Source organism: Cervus canadensis, chromosome 1 (assembly GCF_019320065.1).
Source record: "Cervus canadensis isolate Bull #8, Minnesota chromosome 1, ASM1932006v1, whole genome shotgun sequence".
In the NCBI taxonomy this organism is placed as follows: domain Eukaryota; kingdom Metazoa; phylum Chordata; class Mammalia; order Artiodactyla; family Cervidae; genus Cervus; species Cervus canadensis.
The window spans coordinates 65,540,084-65,559,284 of record NC_057386.1 but is presented as its reverse complement, the minus strand read 5'-3'; the positions used below and the strand labels follow the sequence as shown (position 1 = coordinate 65,559,284).

The 19,201-nt window shown below is 40.6% G+C and overlaps 1 protein-coding gene across 3 annotated transcripts in view; it reads left to right on the top strand.

Moving 5' to 3' along the window:
- Positions 1-19,201, top strand: part of FHIP1A (FHF complex subunit HOOK interacting protein 1A) — a 288,999-nt gene that overhangs the window by 64,711 nt on the left and 205,087 nt on the right. For 2 of the 3 annotated variants that reach the window (XM_043484579.1, XM_043484588.1), the window contains exon 2: positions 10,449-10,588. The exons of the other annotated variant lie outside the window; for it this stretch is intronic. The gene's annotated coding sequence lies outside the window, so the exon portion shown is untranslated. The remainder of the gene's footprint in view (positions 1-10,448; positions 10,589-19,201) is intronic. 3 annotated transcript variants of the gene reach the window in all.

The window sequence follows — 19,201 nt, the reverse complement described above, 5'->3', positions numbered from 1 at the left end:
CAGTGGAGAGAGCGGGGTTACATGGTGCCAGCGCACGCCTCTTGGGGAGGCTTAGAGGATGGGGTGAGGTCATCACCTTTGATATGCATTTTGCACTGAAAGAACAAAATGCCCTAACAAGTGATGATTGTTGTAGGAATGCAGAAGGGTTCAGTAGTACGAAACTTATTGAAGCTATTCATCATCTTGTTAAACATAAATAGAAAAAAATCATACAATCATTTTTATAGAAAAGGCATGTGATAAAATTCAATATTGATTACTGATTTCTTTTTTAAAACCCTCAAAATGTAGTAGGAAAATATCCCTAGTAAAATATGTTCTTCTCAACCTAAAAACTATCTCAGGCTTAACAGGAAATTTGTGACCATTAAAATCAGAAAGAAAAGAAAGATATCTACTGTTTTCACTCTTCATTAATAGTATTTTGGAATCCCAAGTTATTGCAGGTGAACAATAGAATGAAAAAGAAGTTAGAGAGGTTTGATGAATAAGAATACATGACTAGAATACTCCATAGAATCAAATGAAAAATTAACTATACAGAGTAGTCATATTTATAAATGTGCCTGGATGTCAAAATATGTCAGCATTCATACCTTTTGGATATACTAGCAACTAGTTTAATTGTTCATTTCAGTTCATTCGCTCAGTCGTGTCCGACTCTTTGCCACCCCATGGACTGCACACCAGGCTTCCCTGTTCATCACCAACTCCCCGAGTTTGCTCAAACTCATGTCCATCAAGTTGGTGATGCCATCCAACCAACCATGTCATGTTCTGTCGTCCCCTTCTCCTCCTGCCTCCAATCTTTCCCAGCATCAGGGTCTTTTCCAGTGAGTCAGTTCTTCACATCAGGTGGCCAAAGTATTGGAGTTTCAGCTTCAACATCAGTCCTTCCAATGAACACCCAGGACTGATCTCCTTTAGGATGGACTGGTTGGATCTCCTTGCAGTCCAAGGGACTCTCAAGAATCTTCTCCAACACCACAGTTCAAAAGCATCAATTCTTCAGTGCTCAGCTTTCTTTATGGTCCAGCTCTCACATCCATACATGACCACTGGAAAAACCATAGCCTTGATTAGATGGACCTTTTGTCACCAAAGGTGTGACAAAGGTCTGTGCTTTTTAATATGCTGTCTAGGCTTGTCATAGCTTTTCTTCCAAGGAGCAAGTGTCTTTTAATTTCATGGCTGCAGTCACCATCTGCAGTGATTTTGGAGCCCCCCAAAATAAAGTCTCTCACTGTTTCCATTGTTTCCCCATCTATTTGCCATGAAGTGACAGGACCAAATGCCATGATCTTCGTTTTTTGAATGTTGAGTTTTAAGCCAGCTTTTTCACTCTCCTCTTTCACTTTCATCAAGAGATTTCTTTAGCGCTTCGCTTTCTGCCATAAGGGTGGTGTCATCTGCATATCTGAGGTTATTGATATTTCTCCCGGCACTCTTGATTCCAGCTTGTGCCTCATCCAGCCTGGCATTTTGCATGATGTACTCTGCATATAAGTTAAATAGAGTGACATTATACAGCACTGATGTACTCCTTTCTCAGTTTGGAACCAACACATTGTTCCTTGTCCGGTTCTAAGTGTTGCTTCTTGACCTGCATACAGATTTCTCAGGAGGCAGGTTAGGTGGTCCGGTATTCCCATCTCTTTAAGAGTTTTCCACACTTCGTTGTGATCCACACAGTTCAAGGCTTTAGCGTAGTCAGTGAAGCAGAAGTAGATGTTCTTTTGGAATTCTCTTGCTTTTTCTTTGATCCAGTGGGTGTTGGCAGTTTGATCTCTGGTTCCTCTGCCTTTTCTAAATCCAGCTTGTACATTTGAAAGTTCTCAGTTCAACATACTGTTAAAGCCTAGCTTGAAGGATTTTGAGCATACCTTGCTAGAATGTGAAATGAGTGCAGTTGTGCGGTAGTTTGAACATTTTTTGGCATTGCCTTTCTTTGGGATTGGAAGGAAAACTGACCTTTTCTAGTCCCATGGCCACTGCTTAGTTTTCAAAATTTGCTGGTATGTTGAGTTCAGCAGTTTAATAGCATCATCTTTTAGGATTTGCAGTAGCTCAACTGCAATACCATCACCTCCACTGGCTTTGTTCATAGTGATGCTTCCTAAGGCCACTTGACTTCACATTCCAGGATGTCTGGCTCTAGATGAGTGATCACACCATCATAGTTATCTGGGTCATTAGGATCTTTTCTGTTTAGTTCTTCTGTGTATTCTTGCCACCTTTTCTTAATCTCTTATGCTTCTGTTAGGTCCATACTGTTTCTGTCCTTTATTGTGCCCATCTTTGCATGAAATGTTCCCTTGGTATCTCTAATTTTCTTGAAGAGATCTCTAGTCTTACCCATTCTATTGTTTTCCTCTGTTTCTTTGCATTGATCTTTGAAGAAGTCTTTCTTATCTCTCCTTGCTATTCTTTGGAACTCTGCATTCAAATGGGAATAGCTTTCCTTTTCTCCTTTGCTTTTCTTTTCTCTTCTCTTCCCAACTATTTGTAAGGCCTCCTCAGACAGCCATTTTGCCTGTTTGCATTTCTTTTTCTTGGCGATGGTCTTGATCACTGCCTCCTATACAATGTCACCAACCTCTGTCCATAGTTCTCCAGGCACTCTTATCAGAAATCTAATCCCTCGAATCTATTTGTCACTTCCACTGTATAATCCATAAGGGATTTGATAAAGGTCATACCTGAATGGGACAGTGGTTTCCCCACATTCTTCAGTTTAAGTCTGAATTTGGCAATAAGGAGTTCATGATCTGAGCTACAGTCAGCTCCATGTCTTGTTTTTGCTGACTGTATAGAGCTTCTCCATCTTTGGCTGCAAAGAATATAATCAGTCTGATTTTGGTATTGACCATCTGGTGATGTCCATGTGTAGAGTTTAAAGGTAGTGGAAGAAAAAACAATTACCATAAAAAAGTATTAAATACCTAAGAATAACTTAAGAAATATGTAAGATATGTATTAAGGTATTGAAAAATGCTCCTGAAGGGGATACATAAATGATATGAAGCCTGTCATATTCTGGAATATAGAGATGCTGGTTCTCCTTAAATTAATGTGTATGTTTAATGCAATTCCACTAAAAATAGCAACAAGATTTTTCAGGGGCTAAACAACCTTATTCTGTGTTCATATGGAAAAATAAGTAAGCATGAACAGCTCAGCCATTTCTGAGAAGAGATTAAAGCATTCTGCAAGATTATAATAATTGAAACATTTGTATTACTAAATGTCATGTTTAGTATATGACAGAAGATGCCATTTCAAGTTAATTGGAGAAAGATGCTCTGTTCAATAAATAGTGGTCAGATAACCAGGTGGCCATCTGGGGTGGGGAAAGAAAAGGCTATTTAGAACAGTATCTCAAGTGTTAAGCAAAATTGATCTATGTTAAACAGAAATTTTAAAAATATTTTATGGAAGAAAGCATGGGGAAGTTACTTTATAATCTTGGAGTACATATGGCCTTTCTACGTAAGAGAGAAAAAAGAGAAGCCATAAAAGAAATTGATATATAAAAAAAAAAGAAATTGATAAACTTGATTACTTTAAAAAACTAACAGAAAAATGTCCTGCATAAAGGAAGACTAAGATAATTGGGAGAAAATTTTTGCCTGTCATACTGCAAAGGGACTAATTTCCCTAGTGAAGAGTTTCTACAGATCCATAAGAACAATTTCAACAACCCAGTAGAAAAATGGACAAAGGATACAGATAGTCTATAGGAAGAAAAGTAATGGTGTCTTTCAAACACCATGGTGTTTGAAACAAATGGTGTCTTTCATCTTCTTGAGAAGATGCTTAACCTGCTCATTTTAAGAGATATGCACATTACAACTAAACCAAGGAACCATTTATCACTGTTTGATGGGCAAAGATTAAGAAATTGTATAACCTATTCTGTAGAGAGAATGAGTGCAAAACAATAGTCTCTTTTGTGGACAATTTGGCAAAATCTATAGTATGCAGAGGGCTTCCCAGATGGCTCAGTGATGAAGAATCCACCTGCCAAGCAGGAGATACTGGTTCGATCTCTGGGTTGGGAAGATCCCCTGCGAAAGGAAATGGTATCCCACTCCAGTATTCTTGCCTGGGAAATCCCATGGACCGAGGAGTCTGGTGATCTTGAAAAAGCGTCGATGTGACTTAGTAACGAAACAGCAACAGTAGTATGAAAAAACTCGTATTCCTTGACTCAGAACTCCAGTTCTAGAAATTTATCCTAGATAAGTGTACAAATCCATTCCTCTAGATATGCACACATTCATATATGCTATGCGTATATCCTACATACACATACATGTTACATGCATGAGAAAGTGATTTATGTACAGAGATTCTTATTGTAGTAGTGTTTATAAAATGGCTAAAGTTTAGAAACAACCAAAATGTTCTTCCATGGGAGACTGAGTTAATACATTGCCTTAATAGCTGCTGTTAGAAAACTGTGCAGTTTACATTAGAAAACTGTGTAGTCACATAAAAAAAATACCAGTGAATTTCTTTATGTATCACTTTGGAAACATTGCCAGTATATGCTTTTGGTGAAAAATGCAAGGTGCAGAACAGTGTATATGATATGTTCATTTATTTGTTAAAAATGTTTTGCTCATTTATGAATAGGTACAGTCTCTGGGAGGTATAATTTGAATTTGAATCTATCCTACCCCTTCTAAAAAAATTGTATTTAGCACAGTGCCTTGCACTTAGCACTTCCTACTTGATGGTGGTAGTTATTTTCATTGTAGTCACAGGGTTCCTTTACCTCAAGAGTTGATTTTTCACACTTGGGTCTGGAAGAGCAAGCCATTCTCACTATAAATACTGCTTAATGAGTGCCATTGTTATCCATCAAAAATGATCTGTGTGCTTCCTGAAGGATGCTTCTTGGAGGATGTCAGTACAGGACCTGCAAACCAAAGATGGCAAATAAGATTGGGAAGCGTATTAAACAAAACTAAGTGGGCTTCTTTTTTTAGGCCTTCTTAGAGCCTTAATAAACTTAACAATAATGCACTTTGTGAATATTCAAGAGGGATATTTCAGAATGTAAGTGAAGCAAATGAAGTGCAAGTCACTCCATTGTGTCCGACCCTTTGTGACCCCATGTACTGTAGCCCGTGGACTGGGCTCCCCTGTCCATGAAATTCTCCAGGCAAGAATACTGGAGCGAGTAACCATTCCGTTTTCCAGGGGATCTTCCTGGCCCAGGGTTGAACTCAGGTCTTCCTCATTGCAGGCAGATTCTGTGCTGTGTGAGCCCCCAGGGAAGCCCAATATCGAGAGGGATATTTTAGAATGTAGCATTTTCCAAATCTACTTGAGTACAACAACCACCACTACTTTTTTTTCTTTTAGAAACAGGAGTAGTTGTTGCAGGAAATATCACTTTTTAATACTTAGATTTCGATGTTCACCTTTCTTCTTCATTTTGACCATTCTTCATTCATTTCTAAGATGCCTGCAGTCTCTCTCTGCTCTTCCTCCTCTGTGATGTGATGTTCACTCATTCATTTTGTGGTTGGGACCTTCCCAAAGCATTCAAATAACACTACGTTTCTTGAGTGAAGAAGAGAATCTATATAATTAGTGTAAAATCTCAGGAATCAATTGGATGGAAATTGAAGATTAAAGCTTCATTTGATTGAGCTTTCCACAAAGCTTTAAAAATTTTGCAGTTTGGAGAAAGGAATGAAGTGGACTTAATGGGTAGGTAGTTGAGGAATTGTAAGTTTAATATAGAGAAGATATGGGTTCTACCTCTGTCTTCCCTGTTGACCAGCATTTAATTTTGAACACGTCGCCTACCTCGTGCATGCTAAGTCTCTTCAGTCGTGTCCGAGTCTTTGTGACACCATAGACTGTAGCCCACAGGCTCCTCTGTCCATGGGATTCTTCAGGCAAGAATATTGGAGTGGGTTGCCATGCCGTCCTCCAGGGGATCTTCCAGACCCAGGGGTTGAACCTGCATCTCTGTGTCTCCTGCATTGTCTGACAGTTTCTTTACCACTAGCGCCACCTGGGAAGCCCTGTTCCGTAACTTTGTGGCTGCTGCTGCTAAGTTGATTCAGTTGTGTCCGACTGTGTCACCCCATAGACTGCAGCCCACCAGGCTCCACCGTCACTGGGATTCTCCAGGCAAGAACACTGGAGTGGGCTGCCATTTCCTTCTCCAGTGCATGAAAGTGAAAAGTGAAAGTGAAGTCGCTCAGTCGTATCCGACTCTTTGTGACCCCATGGACCACAGCCTACCAGGCTCCTCCATCCATGGGATTTTCCAGGCAGGAGTGCTGGAGTGGGTTGCCATTGCCTTCTCCGCTACCTTTACTGTGCTTTATTTTTGTCACCTATAAAATTCAGGGATTGGGCTTAGGTCCATCCATTTTAAGAGTCTTGAATTATTATTAATATGCTTGAGTGGAATCAGGGAAGATTGTGGGCCTCAGTAGAACATTTTGTTCTTATCTGCAAGTTTTCAAATAACCTGTCTCAGTTCAGCTCTTTTGGAGAATGAAATTATTCAATAATCAGCTCATCGTCAACACTATGAATTTGAAAACTTCTTGAATTCTTTGAGGCTTGTACTTGATTGATTGATTTGTTAATTACTCTCGAGGAAAGCACTTGATTATAGCACGGGTCAATTAATCCAGTGCTATGGAAAAATCCACACCTCCTATAAAAACGCCCCTCTGCATTCATTTTGCCGATACAGGGAGAAATCTGTGATGTGGCTGTTAATTATCTTCCCCTCTCCGCCCACAACATGCACAGCATTCATCTGGTGGTTTGCTGTGCTTTTGTGCACTCCCCACCCATTAGCAGATTTCTGAACTCAGCACAGTAGAGGTCTGAATTCACTGAATTTATGCCATCTGCAAATGAGGTTTAAACGTTGTCCCTGTTTTGAAATTAGGGAAATGACATAGCCATTGCATAGAAGGATTATGAACCTGAATTTGATTTTGTTAAGTGAAGGTAGAATGTTTTGTTAGAAGGAAAGCACTTGCCTGGGCAGAGATTTGGGTGTGACTCAATTGTGAACTGCCAACTCCTCACCCCCTTATTAGCAAGAGATATATTTTTTAAGGGAAGTGACAAGAATAGAATTATAAAGACCCAGTGAATTTTAAGAGAGTCCTTTCAATTTACTTTAATTCCATTTAACTTTGCTTTCCATGTTATCCTGTGCATTACTCTCAAGGAACTCAGCTTCCTTTGAAGTCTCAAAGCGTGGCTGCTGGCGGAATCCTGCTGGTAAAATATAAGTGATTCTCAGTAAGCCCTTCCTGATACATAGGGATGCCTTGCTGCCCAAGTAAAAGCATATGTGTGTGAGTGCCTATAAAAGAGTGAAAGGGCAGAATGTATGGTAATAGATACTGAAGTGGGAGGAGTGTTTCTCATGAATTAGAGATGCCCTTTCATAATTCAAGAGTCACAGAATGAGAAAAGGCTTGACATCACCTGAGAAGCATCTGGAAGCAATCTGTAATTCTTAAGAGGCAGTAGGAGAGCCTGTCTCTCTCCAGTACGTGATAATAAAACAGTTCATGTGGGATTATGGAAGAAGTAGAATTCTCTCTTACTTGTAAGTCATTAAAATGGCTTGAGATTAAATGTCCAGAGATTTGATTATGGATTATACTTTGAGGTCATAGGTGCTTAATATCGGAGTCGAGTGAAAAAGGCAGATTTGAAGGTACTGAAGAAATTTTAATGTGAAGAATTTGTTTATTTGCATGTAAAGTGTTATCCCTTGCCTCTCAGGCCCCATACACACTTTTTCTGTGCCCAGGCATTACCACAACTGTATCCAGTTTTGAATACTTTGGTCACATTGAGGTCCCTCTCTTCATCTTTATCCCTTTCACGAAGCATGTGTTATAAGAAACGACTTCCAAGCCTTTGAGGTCAAACATACACACAAAACCTCTTATAGTGACTTCTAGGGAACCATCTTTTAATATACTGGACTGTAACAGAAAAATTATGTTAATGAGTGGTGCGTCCTTATTACACAGAGATTTTGAAAAGAGCTGGTATATTTGTTATACCAGTCAGTCCTAAAGGAAATCAACCCTGAATATTCATTGGAATGACTGATGCTGAAGCTCCAGTACTTTGGCCACCTGATGCAAAGAGCCGACTCATTGGAAAAGACCTTGATCCTGGGAAAGATTGAAGGCAGGAGACGGGGATGACAGAGGACAAGATGGTTGGATGGCATCTTCAGCTCAATGGACATGAGTTTGCACAAACTCTGGGAGATAATGATGAACAGGGAAGCCTGGTGTGCTGAAGTCCATGGGGTCGCAAAGAGTCGGAAACGATTTAGCGGCTGAACAACATTTGTTGTACTGAAATTGTGTAGTGTTGTTTCAGGGGGGCCTCTGAAGGGCTTACACTATTACAGTCCTTTTTGTTTCAGTGTAGAAAAGAATTCAGCAAGAGACAAAGTGATAGATAAGGAAGTGATTTATTAGAATAGAACACTTGTGAGGTTTGCAAGCATGTGGGCAAGAAATGCCACACCCTGAAAACTTACTGGGCCACGGTTTTATAATCAAAGGAAAAGTAGGGAGGGGGAGAAGAGCTTCTTTGTCCCTGTTGGGTAGACATCATGCTTCCATCATCAGCTCCTCCTCCAGGTTGGGCAGGGGAGTTTTCTTGTCCCTACATGGTCGAGCTAGGTCCACAAATTATTGTTTTTTATGTGTGCAGAGAGTATGTCCTAGGGATCATTAACTTAATGAGCTCACTGGGCAGGATGTGAGGTTCATGCCACCATTGTTATATTGTTCTGGGGCTTGTCTCATGCTTCTGTTGCATGGTTGTGTGTTAAGCAAGCCTGCTTGGTTTTGTGGGTAAGCAGGCCTTCTCTCTTGAGTAATCATTAACTTACAGGGGTCTCTCATATTTTTTCTACTTATAGTCCCCTAGTGGGAGTAACTGTTTAATCACCTACTTTGTCCCTTTACTCTGTCCCTATCAGTACTAGATTCTGACTTGAGTTGCTCACCTTAACCCATTTAAAGTTGGGGAAATACTTCTAATTATATTAGGAAAAATTGCTTCCTTGCATTTGGTGATTGTGATCATATGGAATTACAAGATTGTATTCTGTGTTTTCTTTCTTCTTTATATTATAAGTGATGTTTTCCCCACTTTATTAAAATTCAAATTTTTCTGATGGTTGACAAAACTGTGTAAAGTAAATTAGGTCATTTTGTCAAATTTACTTAACTCTTCTTTCCCAGTTATTGGGCACTTGATATGGTTCCTATGCTTAAAATTTACATATAGTATCTATTGCTTTGTTAAAATGTGTTTTTTTCTTTGGTCGTTTTTCTCTGGCTTCCACCTGTTCTCATCTAGAATAGCATCCTCTTTGACTTTGTTTAGCATTTGCATTAGCTTCCCTGGTGGCTCAGACGGTAAAGTGTCTGCCTGCAATGCAGGAGACCCGGGTTCAATCCCTGGGTCAGGAAGATCTCCTGGAGAAGGAAATGGCAACCCACTCCAGTATTCTTGCCTGGAAAACTCCATGGATGGAGGAGCCTGGTGGGCTACAGTCCATGGGGTCGCAAAGAGTCGGACACAACTGAGCGACTTCACTTCCTTTCTTCCTTTTGAGGTCTCTGTGCTTGGGGTTAGTCTCTTTGCTGTGCTCTCTAGGACACCTCTAGGTTATGTTCTCTGTACTGTTTGTCTCAGGTCGGACAATTTCCAAGCTTCCTTTTTTCTGGGAACCCAGGCCCCCTGTACTAGAAGCACTGTATCTTAGCCACTGTATCACCAGGGAAGTCCCTTCTCAGCCTTCTTCAAGCTCACGTTTTTCTGAATGTACGGTCAGGAGGCCATGTGACTGTGCTGTGAAACACCTTCCCAGGCAGGCATGATCTCATGAGATCTGTGTCTAAAACCAAAGTTCACTTTGCCCATGGGATGGCAAAAAATTGAACTTTCAACTGTCAATATTTGAATAGGTCAGAGGTGCCAGGGAATATTTGGTGAATATCACACCTTTAAAGAGAAGCAGGCTATGAAGTTTCTTGCTATTTTATATTTTGTTCTCATTATAATGTTATGTTGCTGCTGCATGAATATGGGTTTATTTAGTTCCACATTTTTTTTTCTCTTCTAAAAGAAGTGTATAATTACTTACCATCTCTTGGAGGGCAGAAGAATCCTTCTCTCCTTTCTGCTGCCCAGTGGGAGTCTGTCATATTTGGCTAGCACTCAGACTTCTAAATAAAGATTCAATTTTTACTTATAACTTTAAAAAAAGAAAAAATAAGTGCAATCTGAGGCAGAGCCATTCAGTGCACAACAAATGGCGGTAGCTGGGAGGGGAGAAAACCTAGGGGAAATTTGATTGGGTTTTTATAGTTTATTGATGATTGTGGGTCTCTCTCTCTCTTTTTTAGTTGTTTTCTATAGATTTTGGAAATATTCTTCTGGGAGTTGCCAGCAGTGCCACGTCTTGGAAAAATCTTTTCTGCCCTTTCGATAGAGGGAAGTGAGCAAACATAATCTAGCAGAAGTCTGGTAAAGAGAGCAATCACAGGTAATGTCTTTTCTTGTTACTACTGATGTGTGTTCAGTAATGTTCAGTAAAAAATTAAAGAAAAATAAGCCTACTTGAATTTACACAACATCCAAGTGCTGACAGAAGAAAAACACACAACTTGAGAGTTTTGAATTAAGTTTTATTCCGGGACCTTACTGAAGACTATAGCCTGGGAGACAGCCTCTCAGATACCTCTGAGGAGGTGCTCCAGAGAAGTAAGGGAGGAGCCAGGATGTGTAGGCCTGTTGAGCTTTAAAAAAACCCGAAACAAAACCGTGTAGTCCAACATCAAAAGATAACTGCTAATCACAGAAATAAACACGGCAAGTTAATGATTTTAGTGCCTTTTTACTTACAGGAAGATGCAAGAATCTGGGCTCAATGAAATTATTCGTTAGATATGCATCTTCATTATCTAGGGCCGTATCCAGAGCACAGGGTGCTTCCTGTTTTCCTCTGTCCTGAATCCCCTTGGGGCGTACCATCAGTGGGAGTGGGGGTGCTGCAGTGGCTGATGGCTTGGTCCTTGCTTACTGGAATGACAGGCAACATCCCTTGTCCACAGAGGTGAACATTATCTTGTTCAAAGCAGTCTTTCTGAGAGGCTGCATTCTCTCCTCTACTCAAAACATTAAAAAAAATTTATTTATTTGACTATGTTGGCTCTTAGTTCCCGCATGTGAACTCTTGGTTACACCTGTGGGATCAAACCCAGCTCCCTACGTTAGGAGTGTGGCATCTTAACCACTGGACCACCAGGGAAGTCCCAAAGATTTTTTTTTCTTTGGGAACTGCATCTAAATCCTCTGGTGGCATTCTTTTAAGCATCCTATTTCCTGTGGTGGCAAATGTAAATCCTCAGAGGGTGTTTTGGGAAGTAGTCTAAATTTCTTCAGAGCTATAGGATCTGGGAAGTTCTAATTTTGATCAAAAACCAGAAGGAGGAATAATGTAATGAAACCAGTTTCTGTCTATATAATTTGTATGTGTGTTTGAAGTCTTATACACTGTATTGAAAGTTACTTCTAAAAAAAGGTGACTCTGAGCTTCAAACAGTCGTATAATAGTATTGTTATTAGACTTGTAGCTTACAGAGAAGCATATGCTGTTCATTTGTATGTAAATATTGCTATTCTTTCTTATTAAAATTGATCAATTTGTCAATTGTTTATCAAGTTGAATAAGATGAGATTTAATTTCCTTGTAAGATATACTTCTAAGGCTCTGTAATTTGCATCTTATTGGAAGTGAGTTTTGCATTGTTTCTTAAAGTGTTGTTATAGTACTTGTAGAAAATGCACAATGAAAATTCCAGTTAGTAAGAGTAGGTGCCAAATCTAGGGTGTCATAATCTGAATCGGAGTGCTAGGGGGAAGGGTTTGGGAATCTGCATTTTGCAAGTGACTACCACCCAAGATGGACCCTGCCAATGCAATGAAAGCATCCTTCCACCTAATCTCTGTATTTTTGGATTTAAAGGCATTGCAATCACCTTGATTTTTGCTTTGAATAAAACAATGCTAGTCTGTTTAGTATACTGTTTTGACACAGGGTTATGTTCTCAAGTGGGCTTCCCTGGTGTCTCAGCTGGTAAAGAATCCGCCTGCAGTGCAGGAGACCTGGGTTCCATTCCTGGGTGGGGGGGATCCCCTGGAGGAGGGAACAGCTACCCACTCCAGAATTCTTGCCTGGAGAATTCCATGGACTGTGTCCTTATTACATAGTCCATGGGGTCGCAAAGAACCGGACGTGACTGAGCAATTTTCACTTATGTTCTCGAGTTGCATGTTGTTGCATGATCAAATTACTGTTATTTGAACTTTATGTCTCAATTTAAAATGAGTATATTTTTCCTTGGATGCAAATGGATAAATTTGTTTTTGACATCTAGATGCCAAATACTAAGTTTTGTGAAATATCTTCTTGGTTTGCTGGTGAGTTACACCTCAGCTATCTTATTCAGCTCATGGTAAAGAGTAACAGGATAGGTCTTAGAGGCTTCTGGAGTCTGTGCTTTGCTACTGTAGCATCCAGTCCAGCATTATTCAGTAAACATTGTGATGGAAGCTTTGCCGTGCAACTTATGGTTCAGAAAGACCAAATCTTCTTTATAGTACTCTAAGATTTTATGAAGTTCTTTGACTCCCCCAAATGAAAGAAAGTATTGATATTAAATATTAGACTTTGATAGGATATTTTCATTGCCATGCACATTCATTAGTAATCCTTCCTATGAAGTTATTAATTTTACAGAAAGTAAGCTTTGTGTATAAAGTGTGTTATATTTTAGATATCTTCAATCTAAAAAATTTATTTATAAACATTATAAATAAATCATTTATTTGTAGCATTTATTTATAAATAGACATATTTCTTTTCTTTTTTTATAAATTTATTCATTTTAATTGGAGGCTAATTACTTTACAATATTGTAGTGGTTTTGCCATACATTGCCATGAATCAGCCAGGGGTGTACATATGTTCCCCATCCTGAACCCCCCTCCCACCTCCCTCCCCATCCCATCCCTCAGGGTCGTCCCAGTGCACCAGCCCCGAACACCCTGTCTCATGCATCAAACCTGGACTGGTGATCTGTTTCACATATGATAGTTTACATGTTTCAATGCCATTCTCCCAAATCATCCCACCCTCGCCCTAATAAATCATTTATTTGTAGTATTTATTTATAAATAGACATATTTCATAAATTTATTGATATTATAAATAAATATTGAAATATTTTTAGGTATTTTATTTTCAGATTATTCCTTTACTTTAAAAGACACAGTATTATATCCTTCTATGTATGTTAATATTAAGAGACAGTATATTTTATGTAAGATAAAAATGACTATAGATTTATAAGTTAAGGCCATTATAAGAAAATATTTCATTGTTTATACTTAAAAATTGTGTTAAAACACACAACACAAAATTTACCATTTTCACGATTTTTAAGCATATAGTTCCAGTATTATAAGTATATTCACATTGTTGTGCAACCAGTTTCCATAATGAAACTCTATAGCCATTAAACAATTGTTCATTCTCCCCGCCCCCTGCACCTGGCAACCGCCATTCTCTTTTTTTTTTTGTCTCTGTGAGTTTAACTGTTCTATGTGCCTCAGGGAAGTGGATTCATATGGTATTTGTCTTCTTGTGACAGACTCATTTTACTTAGAGTTATGTTCTCACAGTTCATCCATTTGTTAGAATTTCCTTCCTTTTTAAGGGTGAGTAATATTTCTTATACACACACACATATATACATTACATTTTGTTTATCCATTCATTCATTAATGGACTTCTGGGTTGCTTCAACCTTTTGAATGTTATGAATAAGCTGCTTGTACATGGGTGTGTAAATAATCCGTTTGCATTCCTGCTTTCAGCTGTTTTGGATGTATATCTCAAAGTGGAATAGCAGAGTCACATATTAATTCTATTTTTGATTTTTTGAAGGACCACCTTACTGTTTTCCACAGCAGCCAAGCCATTTTATACTTCTACCAGAAGTACGCAAGCATTCCAGTTTCTCCATATCCTCACCATTTTTTTGTTTTTGTTTCTGATGATGATAGCCATCCTGATGTGTGTGAAGTGATAGCTCATGGTTTTGATTTGCACTTCAATAATGATTAGTGATGTTAAACGTCTTTTCATATGCTTGTTAGCCATTCGTATATGGATAAATGTTTAGTTGAGTCTTTTGCCCATGGTTTAATCAGGTTGTTTGTCTTTTTGTTATTGAGTTATAGGAGTTGTTTATATGTTCTGAATATTAACTCTTTATCAGCTATATCATTTACAATGAAGATTTGGGGCTTCCCTAGTAGCTTAGCTGGTAAAAAATCTGCATGCAATGCAGGAGACCCCAGTTTGATTCCTGAGTCAGAATCCCCTGGAGAAGGGATAGGCTACCCACTACAGTATTCTTGGGCTTCCCTGGTGGCTCAGCTGGTAAGGAATCCACCTGCAATGTGGGAGACCTGGGTTTTATCCCTGGGTTGGGATGATCCCCTGGAGAAGGGAAAGGCTACCCACTCCAGTATTCTGGCCTGGAGAATTCCATGGACTGTATAGTCCATGGGATCCCAAAGAGTTGGACATGACTGAACGACTTTCACTTTCACTTTCTTTGGACTAAGATTTAATAATTGACAGTAAGCATAGAGCCTGTGTTTAAATTTTGCATTAGTTATTTGGTGGTCAGTGGCATTATATGTGGGTTTGATGATGGTAAACTCTGAATCTTGGTCTTCAGGTAGGTGGGTTAGTGTGTGTGTGTGCCTTGTCACGGGCTTGACAAAGGAGAGATCCTCTATTCAAGACCATAAGCAGAGTCAACATTTTTATGGTGAGGGATAGCTAGTAATGAATCCTGGGAAAAAGTTTAACGACAGTTCAAACCACTAACGTGTCTGGGTAGCCTGATTTGCCTCTAAGTTCTAAGAAGTGGTATGTTTGTTGACAGAAGGATACTTAGACTGACTTTGAAAAGTTCAACACCCAGACCTTGTGCCTTTAGAAGTGAGGTTATTTTGGGGAAGACAGGAGAGTGTTGGGAGTTGGGTGGGAGGAGTCCAAAGGCAAATATATGTAACAAGGAGGAAAGCCTGGGCAAAGATGCTTCGAAGATAGAGGGAGCAGCTTAGCTGGGTGTAGGAGTCCCATGGATATTGAAAGGATCTGACCCTTGGATGTATTACTCTCTTCAAGGGAAATGACAGCAGGTACTAGAGATAGCACAGCAACAACCACAAGTGGGAAGTGGGCTGGAAAAGGGGTGAAGACAGTCTGATATAAAATGTGCGTGACAGCCCCCAGGGGATGTTGCCAGGGGGATTCATCGTTACGGGTTTTGGAGGTGTGCTCAGAACCGTGAGACAAAGAGCAGGTAGGCAGAGGCAGTTACAGATCTTCTGAGCTGATGAGAGAGTGATGTATTTGCATGTGGTGTTTCAGGGCTAGGAGCTGTCTACACGAGCAGAGAGCAGCCGTCAGAGCAGCGTTAGAATGCTGTTCTTTCTAATGTAATACCGGAAGGTCTGAGTCACGCAGAATTAGGGTGGCGGTGGTGAGGGGAGAATGTTTCTCTGTGGCTTCTCTGGCTTTGTGTGGAACCAATGGGAAACCATGTTTGAAAGTTGTTTTGAATAAAAATTTAGCCTCAAGACTTGTTTGGGGATTAGATTTCCTGAGTAAATAACACAAAAAGATACTTAAAAGTGAGTTCTTACAGTCAAATAATCAAAACAGCTGCCTAATGCTGTCATTCTGAACATACCTTTTCATAATTTTATGGATTTTAAAATTATGACCTGTCTCTGCCCTGTTTTGTGAATTTAGTCTTTATTTATTCAGTCATTTTGGTCTCTTCTCCCTGACCCTTGTAGTTTCATTCTAGCTTAGTTTAGTCTGGGTCTTTTCCAGCTTTCTGGGTTTTTTCCAGTTGACCAGAAGGGCTTAGAATACATGTGTGAAGTTTATATTTCGTCCTGTGTTCTGTTTCACTTTCAGCATCATTTCTGAAATGCGCTACCTTTTCTTTAAGGGTACAGATTGCATTGAGTTGATGTACATAGAGTGTTAGTCGCTCAGTCGTGTCTGACTCTTTGCGACCCCATGGACTGTAGCCCCCCAGGCTCCTCTGTCCATGGAATTCTCCAGGCAAGAATACTGGAGTGGGTTGCCAGTCCCTTTTCTGGGGTCCCTTTTGATCCCGACCCGGGGATCAAACCCGAGTTTCCCTCATTGCAGGCAGATTCTTTACCGTCTGAGCCACCAGGGAAGCCCTTAGGAGATTCTCTAATGACTAATCCAGACGAGAGATTCTCAAAGTCTGGTCCCTAGGTGAGCAGCAGCAGCCTCACCTCACACTTGTTAGAAATGTGAATTCTTGGGCTGAATCAGAAACTCCTAGAGCAGTCTCAAAAATTTGTGTTTAACAAGCTCTCTGGGTGATTCTGAATCAAGTTAGAGTGTGAGGACATGTCTCGTTAGCTGTGTGCCATTGTCCAGGCTTTTCATTTTCTCTACCCCTTGGTCTTCTGATCAGACAGATCAGGGGTTCCCAGATGTTGGTGTGCGCATGAGTGGTCTGGTAAGTAAGTGTCTTTAACACATTCCAGAGAGCAGTGCACTTTCCCTCACCGTCCACCCAGAGATTCGGATGCCGTGGTCTTAGGTTCGGACGCAGTTATCTGCTTTACAGCGGGCTTTCCAGAATACGTCTCATATCTGGAATCTGGACCAATGGCTATCTCTCTTTCCTCCAAGCCCCAAAGTGATGTGATTTAAAGTGGCTTTTCAGGTTCAGTAACTGAAAGCTTAGGGGCCAGTTGAACTTTATTTTCAAAATGTAGTTTGGATTATTTTTTCAGTAAAGCCACTGTGTTCTGCTTTCTTGCCTTAAAAAATGTGATTCTTTCTTGGCCACTCACGTTACTGTATGAGATTTTTCTCAGGCTTAGCCTCATTGATAAAGCAGTTTGCTTGGACAGTTTACTCACTAAAAGAGCCATCTGCCTCTGATCCAATTGGAGATTTCACCCTGGGGTTCTTATGATAATTTACGAACAATGTTAATAAACTGTAAATACTGGTTCTTAGGGAATGCTGTTTTTCATTTAGATCCTTTTGTCCCTACGCTTGCTCTCCAGTCTCTAAGCTGGTGCCTGGTGCATGGTGGATGTCTCCCTCATCTCCTCGTCATTTGTGTTTTTGTTTCTTTAGTTGTTGCGGTACAGCTTTATTAGGATTGTTTTCTGAGACTCTTCCTCTCGTCTCAGTGGCTGCTCCTTCCGCCTTTCCCCCTGTCTGTCCCTTGAGCGTCCGTGTTCCTGGGAGCTGCCCGAGTCCGTTGCTCCGCATCTTACTCCGTCCGCTCAGGGCTGGCTCCTTGCTGTCCGCCGGGCCCTTGCTCAGATGTCACCCTCACGCCACCCTTGACGAAGGAGCCTCTCACTCTCACTGCTCTCCTCTGAGCTGCAGCCCCGTATCCTCAACGGCCTCCTGCGTGTCCCACAGGCAGATCAGGTGGATGTGTCCAAACCTGAGCTTATCATTCTTCTTCCCCAGAACTTGTGCGTCCTCTCGTGTCCCCTATCTTGGTGAATGGCATCACCATCACTTTGCACGTGGCTAGCATTTATTCAGCATCTTCTATGTGCCATGTCCTGTTCTGAGAACTTCCATGTAACTCCTTGCTAATCCTTTGAGATTATATTATTATTCTCTTTATACAGATGTAGAAACTGAACCACATGGGGTTTAAGTGGAGGTGACAAAGCCACTCACTGATGGAGATGCAATCCTGAAGCAGGGAGTCAATCACTGTGCTTTGCTGCCCGCCTCTCCCAGGCTAGACCTCTCAGATCTCCCTTCCCCACGTCTTCTTGCCCCTGCACATCTCAGTCCTCTCCAGCTCACCTGCCAGTCTCTCTCCAAAGCACACTGCCTCTTCTGAGAATTCCATTGTGAGTAGTCTAGTCATGACCTCCTTCATCTCTTGTCTCCCTGTTATAATAGTGTTCCCTTTCCATCCATTTCTTTATGATTATTGCCAAAGTGTTATTCTTGCTAGCAGCAGGTCTCATTGTGACACTTGCCTGCATCTGTCAGCCTAACCCTTCTCAATCCATCCTTCGATGTTGGGCAAAGCCTCTGATATCCTCTGCATTGTTGAGCAAGCCCCACCAATTTGGACGATCAGGATGATTCTGCCATTTAAAGAATCTCACCATCAAGGTAAAGAGCTAGAAGAGTCTTTGCCTCTTTTGGTCCTTAATTTCTGTTTATTTTAATAAAGGAATAATTAAAAAACAATTCCCGGGTCTAGCCTGGCCAGAGAGGGACGGCCTCTGTAATTTCGGCAGTGCCTGAGAAGAGTGGTCTCACACTCCATGTCTGTGTTCCAGCTGTGGTCAACTGCTTGCACTTCCTGTAATGGGTCACATTCTCCCTGCTTCCTCTGGGTCTTTGCATATGCCGTTTCCTCTTCCGCAGTACTCTTACCTTCATTGCCCTGTTGGGTAACACTGGCTAATACTTCCATCTACATTTTCAGGTCTCAACTGAGATTTCATTTCACCTGGCAAGCTTTCTCTGATCCCATTTGCCTTCCAACTACCAGGCTGGGTCAAATACTTCTTACATGATGTCATAGCTTACTGCTCTTTCCCTGCCGTAGTGTTAGTACTGGTTGCTCCGTCGTGTCCGACTTTGCTACCATGGACTGGAGTCCACCAGGCTCCTCTGTCCATGGGATTCGCCAGGCAAGAACGCTGGAGTGGGTGGCCATGCCCTTATGACTCATCAGACTTTGTTTTACTTGTTGGTTTGGTGGCTTCGTTTTAACCATAAGCATCATCTTATGTATTTCTGTGCTTCTGCCTCCAAGCATAGATGTTCAATAGAGATTGAGTGCGTGGAATAATAAATGAGTATTTAAATGAGCTAATTGATTTTAGCCAATTCCACCTGCTTCTTAACTTTTTAAAATTACTCTGGCAGGTTATAATAACCTTTGTATAATAACTCCAGCAAATCAGTTAGGGTTCACTTTACCCAAAAGTAACTACAGGAATCAGTGGTTTAAACAAATTTGGG